Genomic DNA, 22,497 nt, shown 5'->3' on the forward strand with positions numbered 1-22,497 from the left:
GGAAAGGATCAAAGCGTAAAATGTTGAGACATTACTCCCATGGAGGAAAGTGCGCATGGTGACTGTTGTATTCAATCCCGATGCAATTTTTGTGTTTCATCAACACTTTGAGAGTCCACAGATTACAGAATGCCCCAAGATGTGCATCGGACACAACTACTGGTCTTGCAATGAACGATCAAAGCGTAGACTCTTTGAGACATTACTCCCATGGAGGAAAGTGCGCGTGGTGACTGTTGTATTCAATCCTGATGCAATTTCTGTGTTTCATCAACACTCTGATAGTCCACACATTACGGAATGTCAGAAGATGTGCATCGGAAACTACTACTGGTCTTCCAGGGATCGATCAAAGCGTAAACTGTTTGAGACATTACTCACATGGAGGGTAGTGCGCATGGTGACTGTTGTATTCAATCCCGATGCAATTTCTGTGTTTCATCAACACTTTGAAAGTCCACAGATTACAGAATGCCCCAAGATGTGCATCGGACACAACTACTGGTCTTGCAATGAACGATCAAAGCGTAGACTGTTTGAGACATTACTCCCATGGAGGAAAGTGCGCGTGGTGACTGTTGTATTCAATCCTGATGCAATTTCTGTGTTTCATCAACACTCTGATAGTCCACACATTACGGAATGTCAGAAGATGTGCATCGGAAACTACTACTGGTCTTCCAGGGAACGATCAAAGTGTAGACAGTTTGAGACATTACTCCCATGGAGGAAAGTGCGCTTTGGTGACTGTTGTATTCAATCCCGATGCAATTCCTGTGTTTCATCAACACTCTGATAGTCCACAGATTACAGAATGCCTCCATATGTGCATCGGAAACTAATACTGGTCTTCCATGGAAGGATCAAAGCGTAAAATGTTGAGACATTACTCCCATGGAGGAAAGTGGGCATGGTGACTGTTGTATTCAATTACGATGCAATTTCTGTGTTTGAGCAAAACTCTGATAGTTTACAGATTACAGAATGCCTCCAGATGTGCATTGGAAACTACTACTGGTCTTGCAGGGAACGATCAAACCGTAGACTGTTTGAGACATTACTCCCATGGAGGAAAGTGCGCATGGTGACTGTTGTATTCAATCCTGATGCAATTTCTGTGTTTCTTCAACACTCTGATAGTCCACACATTATAGAATGCCCCCAGATGTGCATCGGAAACTACTACTGGTCCTCCAATGAACGATAAAAGCGTAAACTGTTTGAGACATTACTCCCATGGAGAAAAGTGCTCATGGTGACTGTTGTATTCAATCCCGATGCAATTTCAGTGTTTCATCAACACTCTGATAGTCCACAGATTACAGAATGCCTCCAGATGTGCATCGGAAACTACTACAGGTCTTCCAGGGAACGATGAAAGCGTAGACTGTTTGAGACATTAGTCACATGGAGGGTAGTGCGCATGGTGACTGTTGTATTCAATCCCGATGCAATTTCTGTGTTTCATCAACACTTTGAAAGTCCACAGATTACAGAATGCCCCAAGATGTGCATCGGACACAACTACTGGTCTTGCAATGAACGATCAAAGCGTAGAGTGTTTGAGACATTACTCCCATGGAGGAAAGTGCGCATGGTGTCTGTTGTATTCAATCCTGATGAAATTTCTGTGTTTCATCAACACTCTGATAGTCCACACATTACGGAATGTCAGAAGATGTGCATCGGAAACTATTACTGGTCTTCCAGGGAACGATGAAAGCGTAGACTGTTTGAGACATTAGTCACATGGAGGGTAGTGCGCATGGTGACTGTTGTATTCAATCCCGATGCAATTTCTGTGTTTCATCAACACTTTGAAAGTCCACAGATTACAGAATGCCCCAAGATGTGCATCGGACACAACTACTGGTCTTGCAATGAACGATCAAAGCGTAGACAGTTTGAGACATTACTCCCATTGAGGAAAGTGCGCGTGGTGACTGTTGTATTCAATCCTGATGCAATTTCTGTGTTTCATCAACACTCTGATAGTCCACACATTACGGAATGTCAGAAGATGTGCATCGGAAACTACTACTGGTCTTCCAGGGAACGATCAAAGCGTAAACTGTTTGAGACATTACTCACATGGAGGAAAGTGCGCATGGTGACTGTTGTATTCAATCCCGATGCAATATCTGTGTTTAATTAACACTCTGATAGTCCACAGATTACAGAATGCCTCCAGATGAGAATCGGAAACTACTACTGGTCTTCCAGGGATCCATCAAAGCGTACACTGTTTGAGACATTACTCTCATGGAGGAAAGTGCACATGGTGACTGTTGTATTCAATCCCGATGCAATTTCTGTGTTTCATCAACACTCAGATAGTCCACAGATTACAGGATGCCTCCAGATGTGCATCGGAAACTACTACTGGTCTTCCAGGGAACGATCAAAGCGTAGACTGTTTGAGACATTACTCACATGGAGGGTAGTGCGCATTGTGACTGTTGTATTCAATCCCGATACAATTTCTGTGTTTCATCAACACTTTGAAGGTCCACAGATTACAGAATGCCTCAAGATGTGCATCGGACACAACTACTGGTCTTGCAATGAACGATCAAAACGTAGACTGTTTGAGACATTACTCCCATGGAGGAAAGTGCGCATGGTGACGGTTGTATTCAATCCTGATGCAATTTCTGTGTTTCATCAACACTCTGATAGTCCACACATTACGGAATGTCAGAAGATGTGCATCGGAAACTACTACTGGTCTTGCAGGGAACGATCAAAGCGTAGACAGTTTGAGACATTACTCCCATGGAGGAAAGTGCGCATGGTGCCTGTTGTATTCAATCCTGATGCAATTTCTGTGTTTCATCAACACTCTGATAGTCCACACATTATAGAATGCCCCCAGATGTGCATCCTAAACTACTACTAGTCTTCCAATGAACGATAAAAGCGTAAACTGTTTGAGACATTACTCCCATGGAGAAAAGTGCACATGGTGACTGTTGTATTCAATCCCGATGCAATTTCAGTGTTTCATCAACACTCTGATAGTCCACAGATTACAGAATGCCTCCGGATGTGCATCGGAAACTACTACAGGTCTTCCAGGGAACGATCAAAGCGTAGACTGTTTGAGACATTTGTCACATGGAGGGTAGTGCGCATGGTGACTGTTGTATTCAATCCCGATACAATTTCTATGTTTCATCAACACTTTGAAGGTCAACAGATTACAGAATGCCTCAAGATGTGCATCGGACACAACTACTGGTCTTGCAATGAACGATCAAAGCGTAGACTGTTTGAGACATTACTCCTATGGAGGAAAGTGCGCATGGTGACTGTTGTATTCAATCCTGATGAAATTTCTGTGTTTCATCAACACTCTGATAGTCCACACATTACGGAATGTCAATCGATGTGCATCGGAAACTACTACTGGTCTTCCAGGGAACGATCAAAGCGTATACTTTTTGGGACATTACTCACATGGAGGAAAGTGCACATGGTGACTGTTGTATTCAATCCCGAGGCAATTTCTGTGCTTCATCAAGACTTTGAAAGTCCACACATTACAGAACGCCTCCAGATGTGCATCGGAAACTACTACTGGTCAAGCAGGGAACGATCAAAAGCGTAGACTGTTTGAGAGATTACTCCCATGGAGGGAACTGCGCATGGTGTCTGTTGTATTCAATCCCGATGCAATTTCTGTGTTTCATCAACACTCTGATAGTCCACACATTACAGAATGCCCCCATATGTGCATCGGAAACTAATACTGGTCTTCCAGGAAAGGATCAAAGCGTAAAATGTTGAGACATTACTCCCATGGAGGAAAGTGCGCATGGTGACTGTTGTATTCAATCCTGATGCAATTTCTGTGTTTCATCAACACTCTGATAGTCCACACATTACGGAATGTCAGAAGATGTGCATCGGAAACTACTACTGGTCTTCCAGGGAACGATCAAAGTGTAGACAGTTTGAGACATTACTCCCATGGAGGAAAGTGCGCATTGGTGACTGTTGTATTCAATCCCGATGCAATTCCTGTGTTTCATCAACACTCTGATAGTCCACAGATTACAGAATGCCTCCATATGTGCATCGGAAACTAATACTGGTCTTCCATGGAAGGATCAAAGCGTAAAATGTTGAGACATTACTCCCATGGATTAAAGTGGGCATGGTGACTGTTGTATTCAATCCCGATGCAATTTCTGTGTTTGAGCAAAACTCTGATAGTTTACAGATTACAGAATGCCTCCAGATGTGCATTGGAAACTACTACTGGTCTTGCAGGGAACGATCAAACCGTCGCCTGTTTGAGACATTACTCCCATGGAGGAAAGTGCGCATGGTGACTGTTGTATTCAATCCTGATGCAATTTCTGTGTTTCATCAACACTCTGATAGACCACACTTTATAGAATGCCCCCAGATGTGCATCGGAAACTACTACTGGTCTTCCAATGAACGATAAAAGCGTAAACTGTTTGAGACATTACTCCCATGGAGAAAAGTGCACATGGTGACTGTTGTATTCAATCCCGATGCAAATTCAGTGTTTCATCAACACTCTGATAGTTCACACATTACGGAATGTCAGAAGATGTGCATCGGAAACTACTACTGGTCTTCCAGGGAACGATCAAAGCATAGACTGTTTGAGACATTACTCACATGGAGGGTAGTGCGCATGGTGACTGTTGTATTCAATCCCGATGCAATTTCTGTGTTTCATCAACACTTTGAAGGTCCACAGATTACAGAATGCCCCAAGATGTGCATCGGACACAACTACTGGTCTTGCAATGAACGATCAAAGCGTAGACAGTTTGAGACATTACTCCCATGGAGGAAAGTGCGCGTGGTGACTGTTGTATTCAATCCTGATGCAATTTCTGTGTTTCATCAACACTCTGATAGTCCACACATTACGGAATGTCAGAAGATGTGCATCGGAAACTACTACTGGTCTTCCAGGGAACGATCAAAGCGTAATCTGTTTGAGACATTACTCACATGGAGGAAAGTGCGCATGGTGACTGTTGTATACAATCCCGAGGCAATTTCTGAGTTTCATCAACACTTTGAAAGTCCACACATTACAGAACGCCTCCAGATGTGCATCGGAAACTACTACTGGTCAAGAAGGGAACGATCAAAACGTAGACTGTTTGAGACATTGCTCCCATGGAGGGAAGTGCGCATGGTGCCTGTTGTATTCAATCCCGATGCAATTTCTGTGTTTCATTAACACTCTGATAGTCCACACATTACAGAATGCCCCCATATGTTCATCGGAAACTATCGGAAACTAATACTGGTCTTCCAGGGAAGGATCAAAGCGTAAAATGTTGAGACATTACTCCCATGGAGGAAAGTGCGCATGGTGACTGTTTTATTCAATCCCGATGCAATTTCTGTGTTTCAGCAAAACTCTTATAGTTTACAGATTACAGACTGCCTCCAGATGTGCATCGGAGACTACTACTGGTCTTGCAGCGAACGATCAAACCGTAGACTGTTTGAAACATTACTCCCATGGAGGAAAGTGCGCATGGTGACTGTTGTATTCAATCCCGATGCAATTTCTGTGTTTCTTCAACACTCTGATAGTCCTTACATTATAGAATGCCCCCAGATGTGCATCGGAAACTACTACTAGACTTCCAATGAACGATCAAAGCGTAAACTGTTTGAGACATTACTCCCATGGAGAAAAGTGCACATGGTGACTGTTGTATTCAATCCCGATGCAATTTCTGTGTTTCATCAACACTCTGATAGTCCACAGATTACAGAATGCCTCCAGATGTGCATGGGAAACTACTACAGGTCTTCCAGGGAACGATCAAAGCGTAGAGTGATTGAGACATTACTCCCATGGAGGAAAGGGTGCATGGTCACTGTTGTATTCAATTCTGATGCAATTTCTGTGTTTCATCAACACTCTGATAGTCCACACATTACAGAATGCCCCCATATGTTCATCGGAAACTAATACTGGTCTTCCAGGGAAGGATCAAAGCGTAAAATGTTGAGACGTTACTCCCATGGAGGAAAGTGCGCATGGTGACTGTTGTATTCAATCCCGATGCAATTTCTGTGTTTGAGCAAAACTCTGATAGTTTACAGATTACAGAATGCCTAAAGATGTGCATCGGAAACTACTACTGGTCTTCCAGGGAACGATCAAAGCGTAAACTCTTTGAGACATTACTCCCATGGAGGAAGGTGCGCATGGTCACTGTTGTATTCAATCCCGATGCAATTTCTGGGTGTCATCAACACTCTGATAGCCCACAGTTTACAAAATGCCTCCTGATGTGCATCGGAAACTACTACTGGTCTTGCAATGAACGATCAAAGCGTAGACTTTTTGAGACATTACTCCCATGGAGGAAAGTGCGCATGGTGACTGTTGTATTCCATACCGATGTAATTTCTGTGTTTCATCAACACTTTGAAGTTCCACAGATTACAGAGTGCCTCCAGATGTGCATCAGAAACTACTACTGATCTTCCAGGGAACGATCAAAGCGTAAAGTGTTTGAGACATTACTCCCATGGAGAAAAGCCTGCATGTTGCCTGTTGTATACAATCCCGATGCACTTTCTGTGTTTCATCAACACTTTGAAGGTCCACAGATTACAGAATGCCTCCAGATGTGCATCGGAAACTACTACTGGTGTTCCAGGGAACGATCAAAACGTAGACAGTTTGAGACATTACTCCCATGGAGGAAAATGCGAATGATGACTGTTGTATTCAATCCCGAGGCAATTTCTGTGTTTCATCAACACTTTGAAGGTCCACAGATTACAGAATGCCTCCAGATGTGCATCGGAAACTACTACTTGTCTTGCAATGAACGATCAAACCGTAGACTGTTTGAGACATTACTCCCATGGAGGAAAGTGCGCATGGTCACTGTTGTATTCAATCCTGATGCAATTTCTGTGTTTCATCAACACTCTGATAGTCCACACATTATAGAATGCCCCCATATGTGCATCGGAAACTACGACTGGTCTTCCAGGGAACGATCAAAGCGTAAACTGTTTGAGACATTACTCCCATGGAGAACAGTGCACATGGTGACTGTTGTATTCAATCCCGATGCAATTTCTGGGTGTCATCAACACTCTGATAGCCCACAGATTACAAAATGCCTCCTGATGTGCATCGGAAACTACTACAGGTCTTCCAGGGAACGATCAAAGCGTAGACTGTTTGAGACATTACTCACATGCAGGACCGTGCACAAGGTGGCTGTTGTATTCAATCCCGATGCAATTTCTGTGTTTAATCAACACTTTGAAGGTCCACAGATTACAGAATGCCTCCAGATGTGCATCGGAAACTACTACTGGTCTTCCAGGGAACGATCAAAGCGTAGACTGTTTGAGACATTACTCACATGGAGGAAAGTGCACATGGTGACTGTTGTATTCAATCCCGATGCAATTTCTGGGTGTCATCAACACTCCGAAGGTCCACAGATTACAGAATGCCTCTAGATATCCATCGGAAACTACTACTGGTCTTCCAGGGAAAGATCGAAGCGTAAACTGCTTGAGATATTACACCCATGGAGGAAATTGCGCATGGTGACTGTTGTATTCAATCCTGAAGCAATTTCTGTGTTTCATCAACACTCTGATGGTCCACACATTATAGAATGCCCCCAGATGTGCATCGGAAACTACTACTGGTCTTCCAATGAACGATCAAAGGGTAGACTGTTTGAGACATTACTCCCATGTAGGAAAGTGCGCATGGTGATTGTTGTATTCAATCCCGATGCAATTTCTGTGTTTCATCAACACTCAGATAGTTCACAGATTACAGGATGCCTCCAGATGTGCATCGGAAACTACTACTGGTCTTCCAGGGAACGATCAAAGAGTAGACTGTTTGAGACATTACTCACATGGAGGAAAGTGCGCATGGTGACAGTTGTATTCAATCTCGAGGCAATTTCTGTGTTTCATCAACACTTTGAAAGTTCACACATTACAGAACGCCTCCAGATGTGCATCGGAAACTACTACTGGTCAAGCAGGGAACGATCAAAGCGTAGACTCTTTGAGACATTACTCCCATGGAGGAAAGTGCGCATGGTGACAGTTGTATTCAATCCCGAGGCAATTTCTGTGTTTCATCAACACTTTGAAAGTCCACACATTACAGAACGCCTCCAGATGTGCATCGGAAACTACTACTGGTCAAGCAGGGAACGATCAAAGCGTAGACTGTTTGAGACATTACTCCCATGGAGGAAAGTGCGCATGGTGTGTGTTGTATTCAATCCCGATGCAATTTCTGTGTTTCATCAACACTCTGATAGTCCACACATTACAGAATGTTCCCATATGTGCATCGGAAACAAATACTGGTCTTCCAGGGAAGGATCAAAGCGTAAAATATTGAGACATTAGTCCAATGGAGGAAAGTGCGCATGGTGACTGTTGTATCAATCCCGATGCATTTCCTGTGTTTGAGCAAAACTCTGATAGTTTACAGATTACAGAATGCCTCCAGATGTGCATCGGAAACTACTACTGGTCTTGCAGGGAACGATCAAACCGTAGACTGTTTGAGACATTACTCCCATGGAGGAAAGTGCGCATGGTGACTGTTGTATTCAATCCTGATGCAATTTCTGTGTTTCATCAACACTCTGATGGTCCACACATTATAGAATGCCCCCAGATGTGCATCGGAAACTACTACTGGTCTTCCAATGAACGATCAAAGCGTAAACTGTTTGAGACATTACTCCCATGGAGAAAAGTGCACATGGTGACAGTTGTATTCAATCCCGATGCAATTTCTGTGTTTCATCAACACTCCGTTAGTCCACAGATTACAGAATGCCTCCAGATGTGCATCGGAAACTACTACAGGTCTTCCAGGGAACGATCAAAGCGTAGACAGTTTGGGACATTACTCACATGGAGGGTAGTGCGCATGGTGACTGTTGTATTCAATCCCGATGCAATTTCTGTGTTTCATCAACACTTTGAAGGTACACAGATTACAGAATGCCTCAAGATGTGCATCGGACACAACTACTGGTCTTGCAATGAACGATCAAAGCGTAGACTGTTTGAGACATTACTCCCATGGAGGAAAGTGCGCATGGTGACTGTTGTATTCAATCCTGATGCAATTTCTGTGTTTCATCAACACTCTGATAGTCCACACATTACGGAATGTCAGAAGATGTGCATCGGAAACTACTACTGGTCTTCCAGGGAACGATCAAAGCGTAAACTGTTTGAGACATTACTCCCATGGAGGAAAGTGCGCATGGTGACCGTTGTATTCAATCCCGAGGCAATTTCTGTGTTTCATCAACACTTTGAAAGTCCACACATTACAGAACGCCTGCAGATGTGCATCGGAAACTACTACTGGTCAAGCAGGGAACGATCAAAGCGTAGACTGTTTGAGACATTACTCCCATGGAGGGAAGTGCGCATGGTGACTGTTGTATTCATTCCCGATGCAATTTCTGTGTTTCATCAACACTCTGATAGTCCACACATTACAGAATGCCCCCATATGTGCATCGGAAACTAATACTGGTCTTCCACAGAAGGATCAAAGCGTAAAATGTTGAGACATTACTCCCATGGAGGAAAGTGCGCATGGTGACAGTTGTATTCAATCCCGATGCAATTTCTGTGTATCATCAACACTTTGAAGGTCCACAGATTACAGAATGCCTCCAGATGTGCATCGGAAACTACTACTGGTCTTGCAATGAACGATCAAAGCGTAAACTGTTTGAGACAATACTCCCATGGTGGAAAGTGCGCATGGTGACTGTTGTATTAAATCCCGATGCAATTTCTGTGTTTCATCAACACTATGATAGTCCACACATTACAGAATGTCAGAAAATGTGCATCGGAAACTACTACTGGTCTTCCAGGGAACGATCAAAGCGTAAACTGTTTGAGACATTACTCCCATGGAGAAAAGCCTGCATGGTGCCTGTTGTATACAATCCCGATGCACTTTTTGTGTTTCATCAACACTTTGAAGGTCCACAGAATTCAGAATGCCTCCAGATGTGCATCGGAAACTACTACTGGTGTTCCAGGGAACGATCAAAACGTAGACAGTTTGAGACATTACTCCCATGGAGGAAAATGCGAATGATGACTGTTGTATTCAATCCCGAGGCAATTTCTGTGTTTCATCAACACTTTGAAGGTCCACAGATTACAGAATGCCTCCAGATGTGCATCGGAAACTACTACTTGTCTTGCAATGAACGATCAAACCGTAGACTGTTTGAGACATTACTCCCATGGAGCAAAGTGTGCATGGTCACTGTTGTATTCAATCCTGATGCAATTTCTGTGTTTCATCAACACATTGAAGGTCCACAGATTACAGAATGCCTCCAGATGTGCATCGGAAACTACTACTGGTCTTCCAGGGAACGATCAAAGCGTAGACTGTTTGAGACATTACTCACATGCAGGAACGTGCGCAAGGTGGCTGTTGTATTCAATCCCGATGCAATTTCTGTGTTTCATCAACACTTTGAAGGTCCACAGATTACAGAATGCCTCCAGATGTGCATCGGAAACTACTACTGGTCTTCCAGGGAACGATCAAAGCGTAGACTGTTTGAGACATTACTCACATGCAGGAACGTGCGCAAGGTGGCAGTTGTATTCAATCCCGATGCAATTTCTGTGTTTCATCAACACTTTGAAGGTCCATAGATTACAGAATGCCTCCAGATGTGCATCGGAAACTACTACTGGTCTTCCAGGGAACGATCAAAGCGTAGACTGCTTGAGACATTACTCCTATGGGGGAAAGTGCTCATGATGACTGTTGTATTCAATCCCGATGCAGTTTCTGTTTTTCATCAACACTCTGAAGGTCCACAGATTACAGAATGCCTCCAGATGTGCATCGGAAACTATTACATTGACTTCCAGAGAACGATCAAAGCGTAGACTCTTTGAGACATTACTCCCACGGAGGAAATTGCGCATGGTGACTGTTATATTCAATCCCGAGGCAATTTCTGGGTGTCATCAACACTCTGATAGCCCACAGATTACAAAATGCCTCCTGATGTGCATCGGAAACTACTACAGGTCTTCCAGGGAACGATCAAAGCGTAGACTGTTTGAGACATTACTCACATGCAGGACCGTGCACAAGGTGGCTGTTGTATTCAATCCCGATGCAATTTCTGTGTTTAATCAACACTTTGAAGGTCCACAGATTACAGAATGCCTCCAGATGTGCATCGGAAACTACTACTGGTCTTCCAGGGAACGATCAAAGCGTAGACTGTTTGAGACATTACTCACATGGAGGAAAGTGCACATTGTGACTGTTGTATTCAATCCCGATGCAATTTCTGGGTGTCATCAACACTCCGAAGGTCCACAGATTACAGAATGCCTCTAGATATCCATCGGAAACTACTACTGGTCTTCCAGGGAAAGATCGAAGCGTAAACTGCTTGAGATATTACACCCATGGAGGAAATTGCGCATGGTGACTGTTGTATTCAATCCTGAAGCAATTTCTGTGTTTCATCAACACTCTGATGGTCCACACATTATAGAATGCCCCCAGATGTGCATCGGAAACTACTACTGGTCTTCCAATGAACGATCAAAGCGTAAACTGTTTGAGACATTACTCCCATGGAGAAAAGTGCACATGGTGACAGTTGTATTCAATCCCGATGCAATATCTGTGTTTCATCAACACTCTGATAGTCCACAGATTACAGAATGCCTCCATATGAGAATCGGAAACTACTACTGGTCTTCCAGGGAACCATCAAAGCGTAGACTGTTTGAGACATTACTCCCATGGAGGAAAGTACTCCTGGTGATTGTTGTATTCAATCCCGATGCAATTTCTGTGTTTCATCAACACTCAGATAGTTCACAGATTACAGGATGCCTCCAGATGTGCATCGGAAACTACTACTGGTCTTCCAGGGAACGATCAAAGAGTAGACTGTTTGAGACATTACTCACATGGAGGAAAGTGCGCATGGTGACAGTTGTATTCAATCTCGAGGCAATTTCTGTGTTTCATCAACACTTTGAAAGTTCGCACATTACAGAACGCCTCCAGATGTGCATCGGAAACTACTACTGGTCAAGCAGGGAACGATCAAAGCGTAGACTCTTTGAGACATTACTCCCATGGAGGAAAGTGCGCATGGTGACAGTTGTATTCAATCCCGAGGCAATTTCTGTGTTTCATCAACACTTTGAAAGTCCACACATTACAGAACGCCTCCAGATGTGCATCGGAAACTACTACTGGTCAAGCAGGGAACGATCAAAGCGTAGACTGTTTGAGACATTACTCCCATGGAGGAAAGTGCGCATGGTGTGTGTTGTATTCAATCCCGATGCAATTTCTGTGTTTCATCAACACTCTGATAGTCCACACATTACAGAATGTTCCCATATGTGCATCGGAAACAAATACTGGTCTTCCAGGGAAGGATCAAAGCGTAAAATATTGAGACATTAGTCCAATGGAGGAAAGTGCGCATGGTGACTGTTGTATCAATCCCGATGCATTTCCTGTGTTTGAGCAAAACTCTGATAGTTTACAGATTACAGAATGCCTCCAGATGTGCATCGGAAACTACTACTGGTCTTGCAGGGAACGATCAAACCGTAGACTGTTTGAGACATTACTCCCATGGAGGAAAGTGCGCATGGTGACTGTTGTATTCAATCCTGATGCAATTTCTGTGTTTCATCAACACTCTGATGGTCCACACATTATAGAATGCCCCCAGATGTGCATCGGAAACTACTACTGGTCTTCCAATGAACGATCAAAGCGTAAACTGTTTGAGACATTACTCCCATGGAGAAAAGTGCACATGGTGACAGTTGTATTCAATCCCGATGCAATTTCTGTGTTTCATCAACACTCCGTTAGTCCACAGATTACAGAATGCCTCCAGATGTGCATCGGAAACTACTACAGGTCTTCCAGGGAACGATCAAAGCGTAGACAGTTTGGGACATTACTCACATGGAGGGTAGTGCGCATGGTGACTGTTGTATTCAATCCCGATGCAATTTCTGTGTTTCATCAACACTTTGAAGGTACACAGATTACAGAATGCCTCAAGATGTGCATCGGACACAACTACTGGTCTTGCAATGAACGATCAAAGCGTAGACTGTTTGAGACATTACTCCCATGGAGGAAAGTGCGCATGGTGACTGTTGTATTCAATCCTGATGCAATTTCTGTGTTTCATCAACACTCTGATAGTCCACACATTACGGAATGTCAGAAGATGTGCATCGGAAACTACTACTGGTCTTCCAGGGAACGATCAAAGCGTAAACTGTTTGAGACATTACTCCCATGGAGGAAAGTGCGCATGGTGACCGTTGTATTCAATCCCGAGGCAATTTCTGTGTTTCATCAACACTTTGAAAGTCCACACATTACAGAACGCCTGCAGATGTGCATCGGAAACTACTACTGGTCAAGCAGGGAACGATCAAAGCGTAGACTGTTTGAGACATTACTCCCATGGAGGGAAGTGCGCATGGTGACTGTTGTATTCATTCCCGATGCAATTTCTGTGTTTCATCAACACTCTGATAGTCCACACATTACAGAATGCCCCCATATGTGCATCGGAAACTAATACTGGTCTTCCACAGAAGGATCAAAGCGTAAAATGTTGAGACATTACTCCCATGGAGGAAAATGCGAATGATGACTGTTGTATTCAATCCCGAGGCAATTTCTGTGTTTCATCAACACTTTGAAGGTCCACAGATTACAGAATGCCTCCAGATGTGCATCGGAAACTACTACTTGTCTTGCAATGAACGATCAAACCGTAGACTGTTTGAGACATTACTCCCATGGAGCAAAGTGTGCATGGTCACTGTTGTATTCAATCCTGATGCAATTTCTGTGTTTCATCAACACATTGAAGGTCCACAGATTACAGAATGCCTCCAGATGTGCATCGGAAACTACTACTGGTCTTCCAGGGAACGATCAAAGCGTAGACTGTTTGAGACATTACTCACATGCAGGAACGTGCGCAAGGTGGCTGTTGTATTCAATCCCGATGCAATTTCTGTGTTTCATCAACACTTTGAAGGTCCACAGATTACAGAATGCCTCCAGATGTGCATCGGAAACTACTACTGGTCTTCCAGGGAACGATCAAAGCGTAGACTGTTTGAGACATTACTCACATGCAGGAACGTGCGCAAGGTGGCAGTTGTATTCAATCCCGATGCAATTTCTGTGTTTCATCAACACTTTGAAGGTCCATAGATTACAGAATGCCTCCAGATGTGCATCGGAAACTACTACTGGTCTTCCAGGGAACGATCAAAGCGTAGACTGCTTGAGACATTACTCCTATGGGGGAAAGTGCTCATGATGACTGTTGTATTCAATCCCGATGCAGTTTCTGTTTTTCATCAACACTCTGAAGGTCCACAGATTACAGAATGCCTCCAGATGTGCATCGGAAACTATTACATTGACTTCCAGAGAACGATCAAAGCGTAGACTCTTTGAGACATTACTCCCACGGAGGAAATTGTGCATGGTGACTGTTATATTCAATCCCGATGCAATATCTGTGTTTCATCAACACTCTGATAGTCCACAGATTACAGAATGCCTCCAGATGAGAATCGGAAACTACTACTGGTCTTCCAGGGAACCATCAAAGCGTAGACTGTTTGTGACATTACTCCCATGGAGGAAATTGCGCATGGTGACTGTTGTATTCAATCCCGATGCAATTTCTGTGTTTCATCAACACTCAGATAGTCCACAGATTACAGGATGCCTCCAGATGTGCATCGGAAACTACTACTGGTCTTCCAGGGAACCATCAAAGCGTAGACTGTTTGAGACATTACTCCCATGGAGGGTAGTGCGCATGGTGACTGTTGTATTCAATCCCGATACAATTTCTGTGTTTCATCAACACTTTGAAGGTCCACAGATTACAGAATGCCTCAAGATGTGCATCGGACACAACTACTGGTCTTGCAATGAACGATCAAAGCGTAGACTGTTTGAGACATTACTCCCATGGAGGAAAGTGCGCATGGTGACTGTTGTATTCAATCCCGACGCAATTTCTGTGTTTGAGCAAAACTCTGATAGTTTACAGATTACAGAATGCCTCCAGATGTGCATCGGAAACTACTACTGGTGTTGCAGGGAACGATCAAACCGTAGACTGTTTGAGACATTACTCCCATGGAGGAAAGTGCGCATGGTGACTGTTGTATTCAATCCTGATGCAATTTCTGTGTTTCATCAACACTATGATAGTCCACACATTATAGAATGCCCCCAGATGTGCATCGGAAACTACTACTAGTCTTCCAATGAACGATCAAAGCGTAAACTGTTTGAGACATTACTCCCATGGAGGGAAGTGCACATGGTGACTGTTGTATTCAATCCCGATGAAATTTCTGTGTTTCATCAACACTCTGATAGTCCACAGATTACAGAATGCCTCCAGATGTTCATCGGAAACTGCTACAGGTCTTCCAGGGAACGATCAAAGCGTAGACTGATTGAGACATTACTCCCATGGAGGAAAGTTGCATGGTGACTGTTGTATTCCATCCCGATGCAATTTCTGTGTTTCATCAACACTCTGATAGTCCACAGATTACAGTATGCCTCCAGATGTGAATCGGAAACTATTACTGGTCTTCCAGGGAACGATCAAAGCGTAAACTGTTTGAGACATTACACCCATGGAGGAAAGTGCGCATGGTGACTGTTGTATTCAATCCCGATGCAATTTCTGTGTCTCATCAAGACTCTGATAGTCCACAGATTACAGAATGCCTCCAGATGTGCATCGGAAACTACTACTGGTCTTCCAGGGAACGATCAAAGCGTAAACTGTTTGGGACATTACAACCATGGAGGAAAGTGCGCATGGTGACTGTTGTATTCAATCCCAATGCAATATCTGTGTTTCATCAACACCCTGATAGTCCACAGATTACAGAATGCCTCCAGATGTGCATCGGAAACTACTACTGGTCTTCCAGGGAACGATCAAAGCGTAAACTGTTTGAGACATTACACCAATGGAGAAAAGTTTGCATGGTGACTGTTGTATTCAATCCCGATGCAATATCTGTGTTTCATCAAGACTCTGATAGTTCATAGATTACAGAATGCCTCCAGATGTGCATCGGAAACTATTACTGGTCTTCCAGCGAACGATCAAAGCGTAGACTGTTTGAGACATTACCCACATGGAGGATAGTGCGCATGGTGACAGTTGTATCCAATCCCGATGCAATTTCTGTGTTTCATCAAAACTTTGAAGGTACACACATTATAGAATGCCTCCAGATGTGCATCGGAAACTACTACTGGTCTTCCAGGGAACGATCAAAGCGTAAACTGTTTGAGACATTACCCCAAGGAGGAAAGTGCGCATGGTGACTGTTGTATTCAATCCCGATGCAGTTTCTGTGTTTCATCATCACTCAGATAGTCCACAGATTACAGAATGCCTCCAGATGTTCATCGGAAACTACTACTGGTCTTCCAGGGAGCGATCAAATCGTAGACTGTTTGCAACATTACTCCCATGGAGGAAAGTGGTCATGTTGACTGTTGTATTCAATCCCGATGCAATTTCTGTGTTTCATCAACACTCTGATAGTCCACAGATTACTGAATGCCTCCGGATGTGCATCGGAAACTACTAATGGTCTTCAAGGGAACGATCAAAGCGTAAACTGTTTGAGACATTACTCCCATGGAGAAAAGCCTGCATGGTGCCTGTTGTATACAATCCCGATGCACTTTCTGTGTTTTATCAACACTTTGAAGGTCCACAGATTACAGAATGCCTCCAGATGTGCATCGGAAACTACTACTGGTGTTCCAATGAACGATCAAAACATAGACAGTTTGAGACATTACTCCCATGGAGGAAAGTGCGCATGGGGACTGTTGTATTCAATCCCGATGCAGTTTCTGTGTTTCATCAACACTCAGATAGTTCACAGATTACAGAATGCCTCCAGATGTGCATCGGAAACTATTACATTGACTTCCAGGGAACGATCAAAGCGTAGACTGTTTGAGACATTACTCCCATGGAGGAAAGTGCGCATGGTGACTGTTGTATTCCATACCGATGCAATTTCTGTGTTTCATTAACACTTTGAAGATAAACAGATTACAGAATGCTTCCAGATGTGCATCGGAAACTACTACTGTTGTTCCAGGGAACGATCAAAACGTAGACAGTTTGAGACATTACTCTCATGGAGGAAAATGCGAATGATGATTGTTGTATTCAATCCCGAGGCAATTTCTGTGTTTCATCAACACTTTGAAGGTCCACAGATTACAGAATGCCTCCAGTTGTGCATCGGAAACTACTACTGGTCTTGCAGGGAACGATCAAACCGTAGACTGTTTGAGACAATACTCCCATGGAGGAAAGTGCGCATGGTCACTGTTGTATTCAATCCTGATGCAATTTCTGTGTTTCATTAACACTCTGATAGTCCACACATTATAGAATGTCCCCAGATGTGCATCGGAAACTACGACTGGTCTTCCAGGGAACGATCAAAGCGTAGACTGCTTGAGACATTACTCCTATGGAGGAATGTGCTCATTATGGCTGTTGTATTCAATCCCGATGCAGTTTCTGTGTTTCATCAACACTCTGATAGTCCACAGATTACTGAATGCCTCCGGATGTGCATCGGAAACTACTAATGGTCTTCAAGGGAACGATCAAAGCGTAAACTGTTTGAGACATTACTCCCATGGAGAAAAGCCTGCATGGTGCCTGTTGTATACAATCCCGATGCACTTTCTGTGTTTTATCAACACTTTGAAGGTCCACAGATTACAGAATGCCTCCAGATGTGCATCGGAAACTACTACTGGTGTTCCAATGAACGATCAAAACATAGACAGTTTGAGACATTACTCCCATGGAGGAAAGTGCGCATGGGGACTGTTGTATTCAATCCCGATGCAGTTTCTGTGTTTCATCAACACTCAGATAGTTCACAGATTACAGAATGCCTCCAGATGTGCATCGGAAACTATTACACTGACTTCCAGGGAACGATCAAAGCGTAGACTGTTTGAGACATTACTCCCATGGAGGAAAGTGCGCATGGTGACTGTTGTATTCCATACCGATGCAATTTCTGTGTTTCATCAACACTTTGAAGATAAACAGATTACAGAATTCTTCCAGATGTGCATCGGAAACTACTACTGTTGTTCCAGGGAACGATCAAAACGTAGACAGTTTGAGACATTACTCTCATGGAGGAAAATGCAAATGATGATTGTTGTATTCAATCCCGAGGCAATTTCTGTGTTTCATCAACACTTTGAAGGTCCACAGATTACAGAATGCCTCCAGTTGTGCATCGGAAACTACTACTGGTCTTGCAGGGAACGATCAAACCGTAGACTGTTTGAGACAATACTCCCATGGAGGAAAGTGCGCATGGTCACTGTTGTATTCAATCCTGATGCAATTTCTGTGTTTCATTAACACTCTGATAGTCCACACATTATAGAATGCCCCCAGATGTGCATCGGAAACTACGACTGGTCTTCCAGGGAACGATCAAAGCGTAGACTGCTTGAGACATTACTCCTATGGAGGAAACTGCTCATGGTGGCTGTTGTATTCAATCCCGATGCAGTTTCTGTGTTTCATCAAAACTCTGAAGGTCCACAGATTACAGAATGCCTCCAGATGTGCATCGGAAACTATTACATTGACTTCAGGGAACGATCAAAGCGTAGACTGTTTGAGACATTACTCCCATGGAGGAAATTGCGCATGGTGACTGTTGTATTCAATCCCGATGCAATATCTGTGTTTAATCAACACTTTGATAGTCCACAGATTAAAGAATGCCTCCAGATGAGAATCGGAAACTACTACTGGTCTTCCAGGGAACCATCAAAGCGTAGACTGTTTGAGACATTACTCCCATGGAGGAAAGTGCGCATGGTGACTGTTGTATTCAATCCCGATGCAATTTCTGTGTTTCATCAACACTCAGATAGTCCACAGATTACAGGATGCCTCCAGATGTGCATCGGAAACTACTACTGGTCTTCCAGGGAACGATCAAAGCGTAGACTGATTGAGACATTACTCTCATGGAGGATAGTGCGCATAGTGACTGTTGTATTTAATCCCGATGCAACTTCTGTGTTTTTTCAACACTTTGAAGATCTACAGCTTGCAGAATGCCCCCAGATGTACATCAGAAACTAACACAGGTCTTCCAGGGAACGATCAAAGCGTAGACTGCTTGAGACATTACTCCTATGGAGGAAAGTGCTCATGGTGACTGTTGTATTCAATCCCGATGCAGTTTCTGTGTTTCATCAACACTCTGAAGGCCCACAGATTACAGAATGCCTCCAGATGTGCATCGGAAACTATTACATTGACTTCCAGGGAACGATCAAAGCGTAGACTATTTGAGACATTACTCCCATGGAGGAAATTGCGCATGGTGACTGTTGTATTCAATCCCGATGCAATATCTGTGTTTCATCAACACTCTGATAGTCCACAGATTACAGATTGCCTCCAGATGAGAATCGCAAACTACTACTGGTCTTCCAGGGAACCATCAAAGCGTAGACTGTTTGAGACACTACTCCCATGGAGGAAAGTGCGCATTGTGACTGTTGTATTCAATCCCGATGCAATTTCTGTGTTTCATCAACACTCAGATAGTCCACAGATTACAGGATGCCTCCAGATGTGCATCGGAAACTACTACTGGTCTTCCAGGGAACGATCAAAGCGTAAACTGTTTGAGACATTACAACCATGGAGGAAAGTGCGCATGGTGACTGTTGTATTCAATCCCAATGCAATATCTGTGTTTTATCAACACCCTGATAGTCCACAGATTACAGAATGCCTCCAGATGTGCATCGGAAACTACTACTGGTCTTCCAGGAAACGATCAAAGCGTAAACTGTTTGAGACATTACACCAATGGAGGAAAGTGCGCATGGTGACTGTTGTATTCAATCCCGATGCAATTTCTGTGTTTCATCAAGACTCTGATAGTCCACAGATTACAGAATGCCTCCAGATGTGCATCGGAAACTATTACTGGTCTTCCAGGGAACGATCAAAGCGTAGACTGTTTGAGACATTACTCACATGGAGGATAGTGCGCATGGTGACAGTTGTATTCAATCCCGATGCAATATCTGTGTTTCATCAAGACTCATATAGTCCACAGATTACAGAATACCTCCAGATGTGCATCGGAAACTACTGCTGGTCTTCCAGGGAACGATCAAAGCGTAGACTGTTTGAGACATTACTCACATGGAGGATAGTGCGCATGGTGACAGTTGTATTCAATCCCGATGCAATTTCTGTGTTTCATCAACACTTTGAAGGTACACAGATTACAGAATGCCTCCAGATGTGCATGGGAAACTACTACTGGTCTTCCAGGGAACGATCAAAGCGTAGACAGTTTGAAACATTACTCCAACGGAGGAAAGTGCGCATGGTGACTGTTGTACTCCATCCCGATGCAATTTCTGTGTTTCATCAACACTTTGAAGGTCCACAGATTACAGAATGCCTCCAGATGTGCATCGGAAACTACTACTGTTCTTCCAGGGAATGATCAAAGCGTAGACTGTTTGCGACATAACTCCAATGGAGGAATGTAGGCATTGAGAACGTTGTATTCAATCCCGATGCAATTTCTGTGTTTCATCATCACTCAGATAGGCCACAGATTACAGAATGCCTCCAGATGTTCATCGGAAACTACTACTGGTCTTCCAGGGAGCGATCAAATCGTAGACTGTTTGCAACATTACTCACATGGAGGAAAGTGGTCATGTTGACTGTTGTATTCAATCCCGATGCAAATTCTGTGTTTCATCAACACTCTGATAGTCCACAGATTACTGCATGCCTCCGGATGTGCATCGGAAACTACTAATGGTCTTCAAGGGAACGATCAAAGCGTAAACTGTTTGAGACATTACTCCCATGGAGAAAAGCCTGCATGGTGCCTGTTGCATACAATCCCGATGCACTTTCTGTGTTTTATCAACACTTTGAAGGTCCACAGATTACAGAATGCCTCCAGATGTGCATCGGAAACTACTACTGGTGTTCCAATGAACGATCAAAACATAGACAGTTTGAGACATTACTCCCATGGAGGAAAGTGCGCATGTGGACTGTTGTATTCAATCCCGATGCAGTTTCTGTGTTTCATCAACACTCAGATAGTTCACAGATTACAGAATGCCTCCAGATGTGCATCGGAAACTATTACATTGACTTCCAGGGAACGATCAAAGCGTAGACTGTTTGAGACATTACTCCCATGGAGGAAAGTGCGCATGGTGACTGTTGTATTCCATACCGATGCAATTACTGTGTTTCATCAACACTTTGAAGATAAACAGATTACAGAATGCTTCCAGATGTGCATCGGAAACTACTACTGTTGTTCCAGGGAACGATCAAAACGTAGACAGTTTGAGACATTACTCTCATGGAGGAAAATGCGAATGATGACTGTTGTATTCAATCCCGATGCACTTTCTGTGTTTAATCAACACTTTGAAGGGCCACAGATTACAAAATGCCTCCAGATGTGCATCAGAAACTACTACTTTTGTTCCAGGGAACGATCAAAACGTAGACAGTTTGAGACATTACTCCCATGGAGGAAAATGCGAATGATGACTGTTGTATTCAATCCCGAGGCAATTCCTGTGTTTCATCAACACTTTGAAGGTCCACAGATTACAGAATGCCTCCACATGTGCATCGGAAACTATTACATTGACATCCAGGGTACGATCAAAGCGTAGACTGTTTGAGACATTACTCCCATGGAGGAAATTGCGCATGGTGACTGTTGTATTCAATCCCGATGCAATATCTGTGTTTAATCAACACTTTGATAGTCCACAGATTACAGAATGCCTCCAAATGAGAATCGGAAACTACTACTGGTCTTCCAGGGAACCATCAAAGCGTAGACTGTTTGAGTCATTACTCCCATGGAGGGAATTGCGCATGGTGACTGTTGTATTCAATCCCGATGCAATTTCTGTGTTTAATCAACACTTTGATAGTCCACAGATTAAAGAATGCCTCCAGATGAGAATCGGAAACTACTACTGGTCTTCCAGGGAACCATCAAAGCATAGACTGATGAGACATTACTCCCATGGAGGAAAGTGCGCATGGTGACTGTTGTATTCAATCCCGATGCAATTTCTGTGTTTCATCAACACTCAGATAGTCGACAGATTACAGGATGCCTCCAGATGTGCATCGGAAACTACTACTGGTCTTCCAGGGAACGATCAAAGCGTAGACTGATTGAGACATTACTCTCATGGAGGAAAGTGCGCATAGTGACTGTTGTATTCAATCCCGAGGCAACTTC

This window comes from Schistocerca gregaria, chromosome 9, assembly GCF_023897955.1.
Source record: "Schistocerca gregaria isolate iqSchGreg1 chromosome 9, iqSchGreg1.2, whole genome shotgun sequence".
In the NCBI taxonomy this organism is placed as follows: Eukaryota; Metazoa; Arthropoda; class Insecta; order Orthoptera; family Acrididae; genus Schistocerca; species Schistocerca gregaria.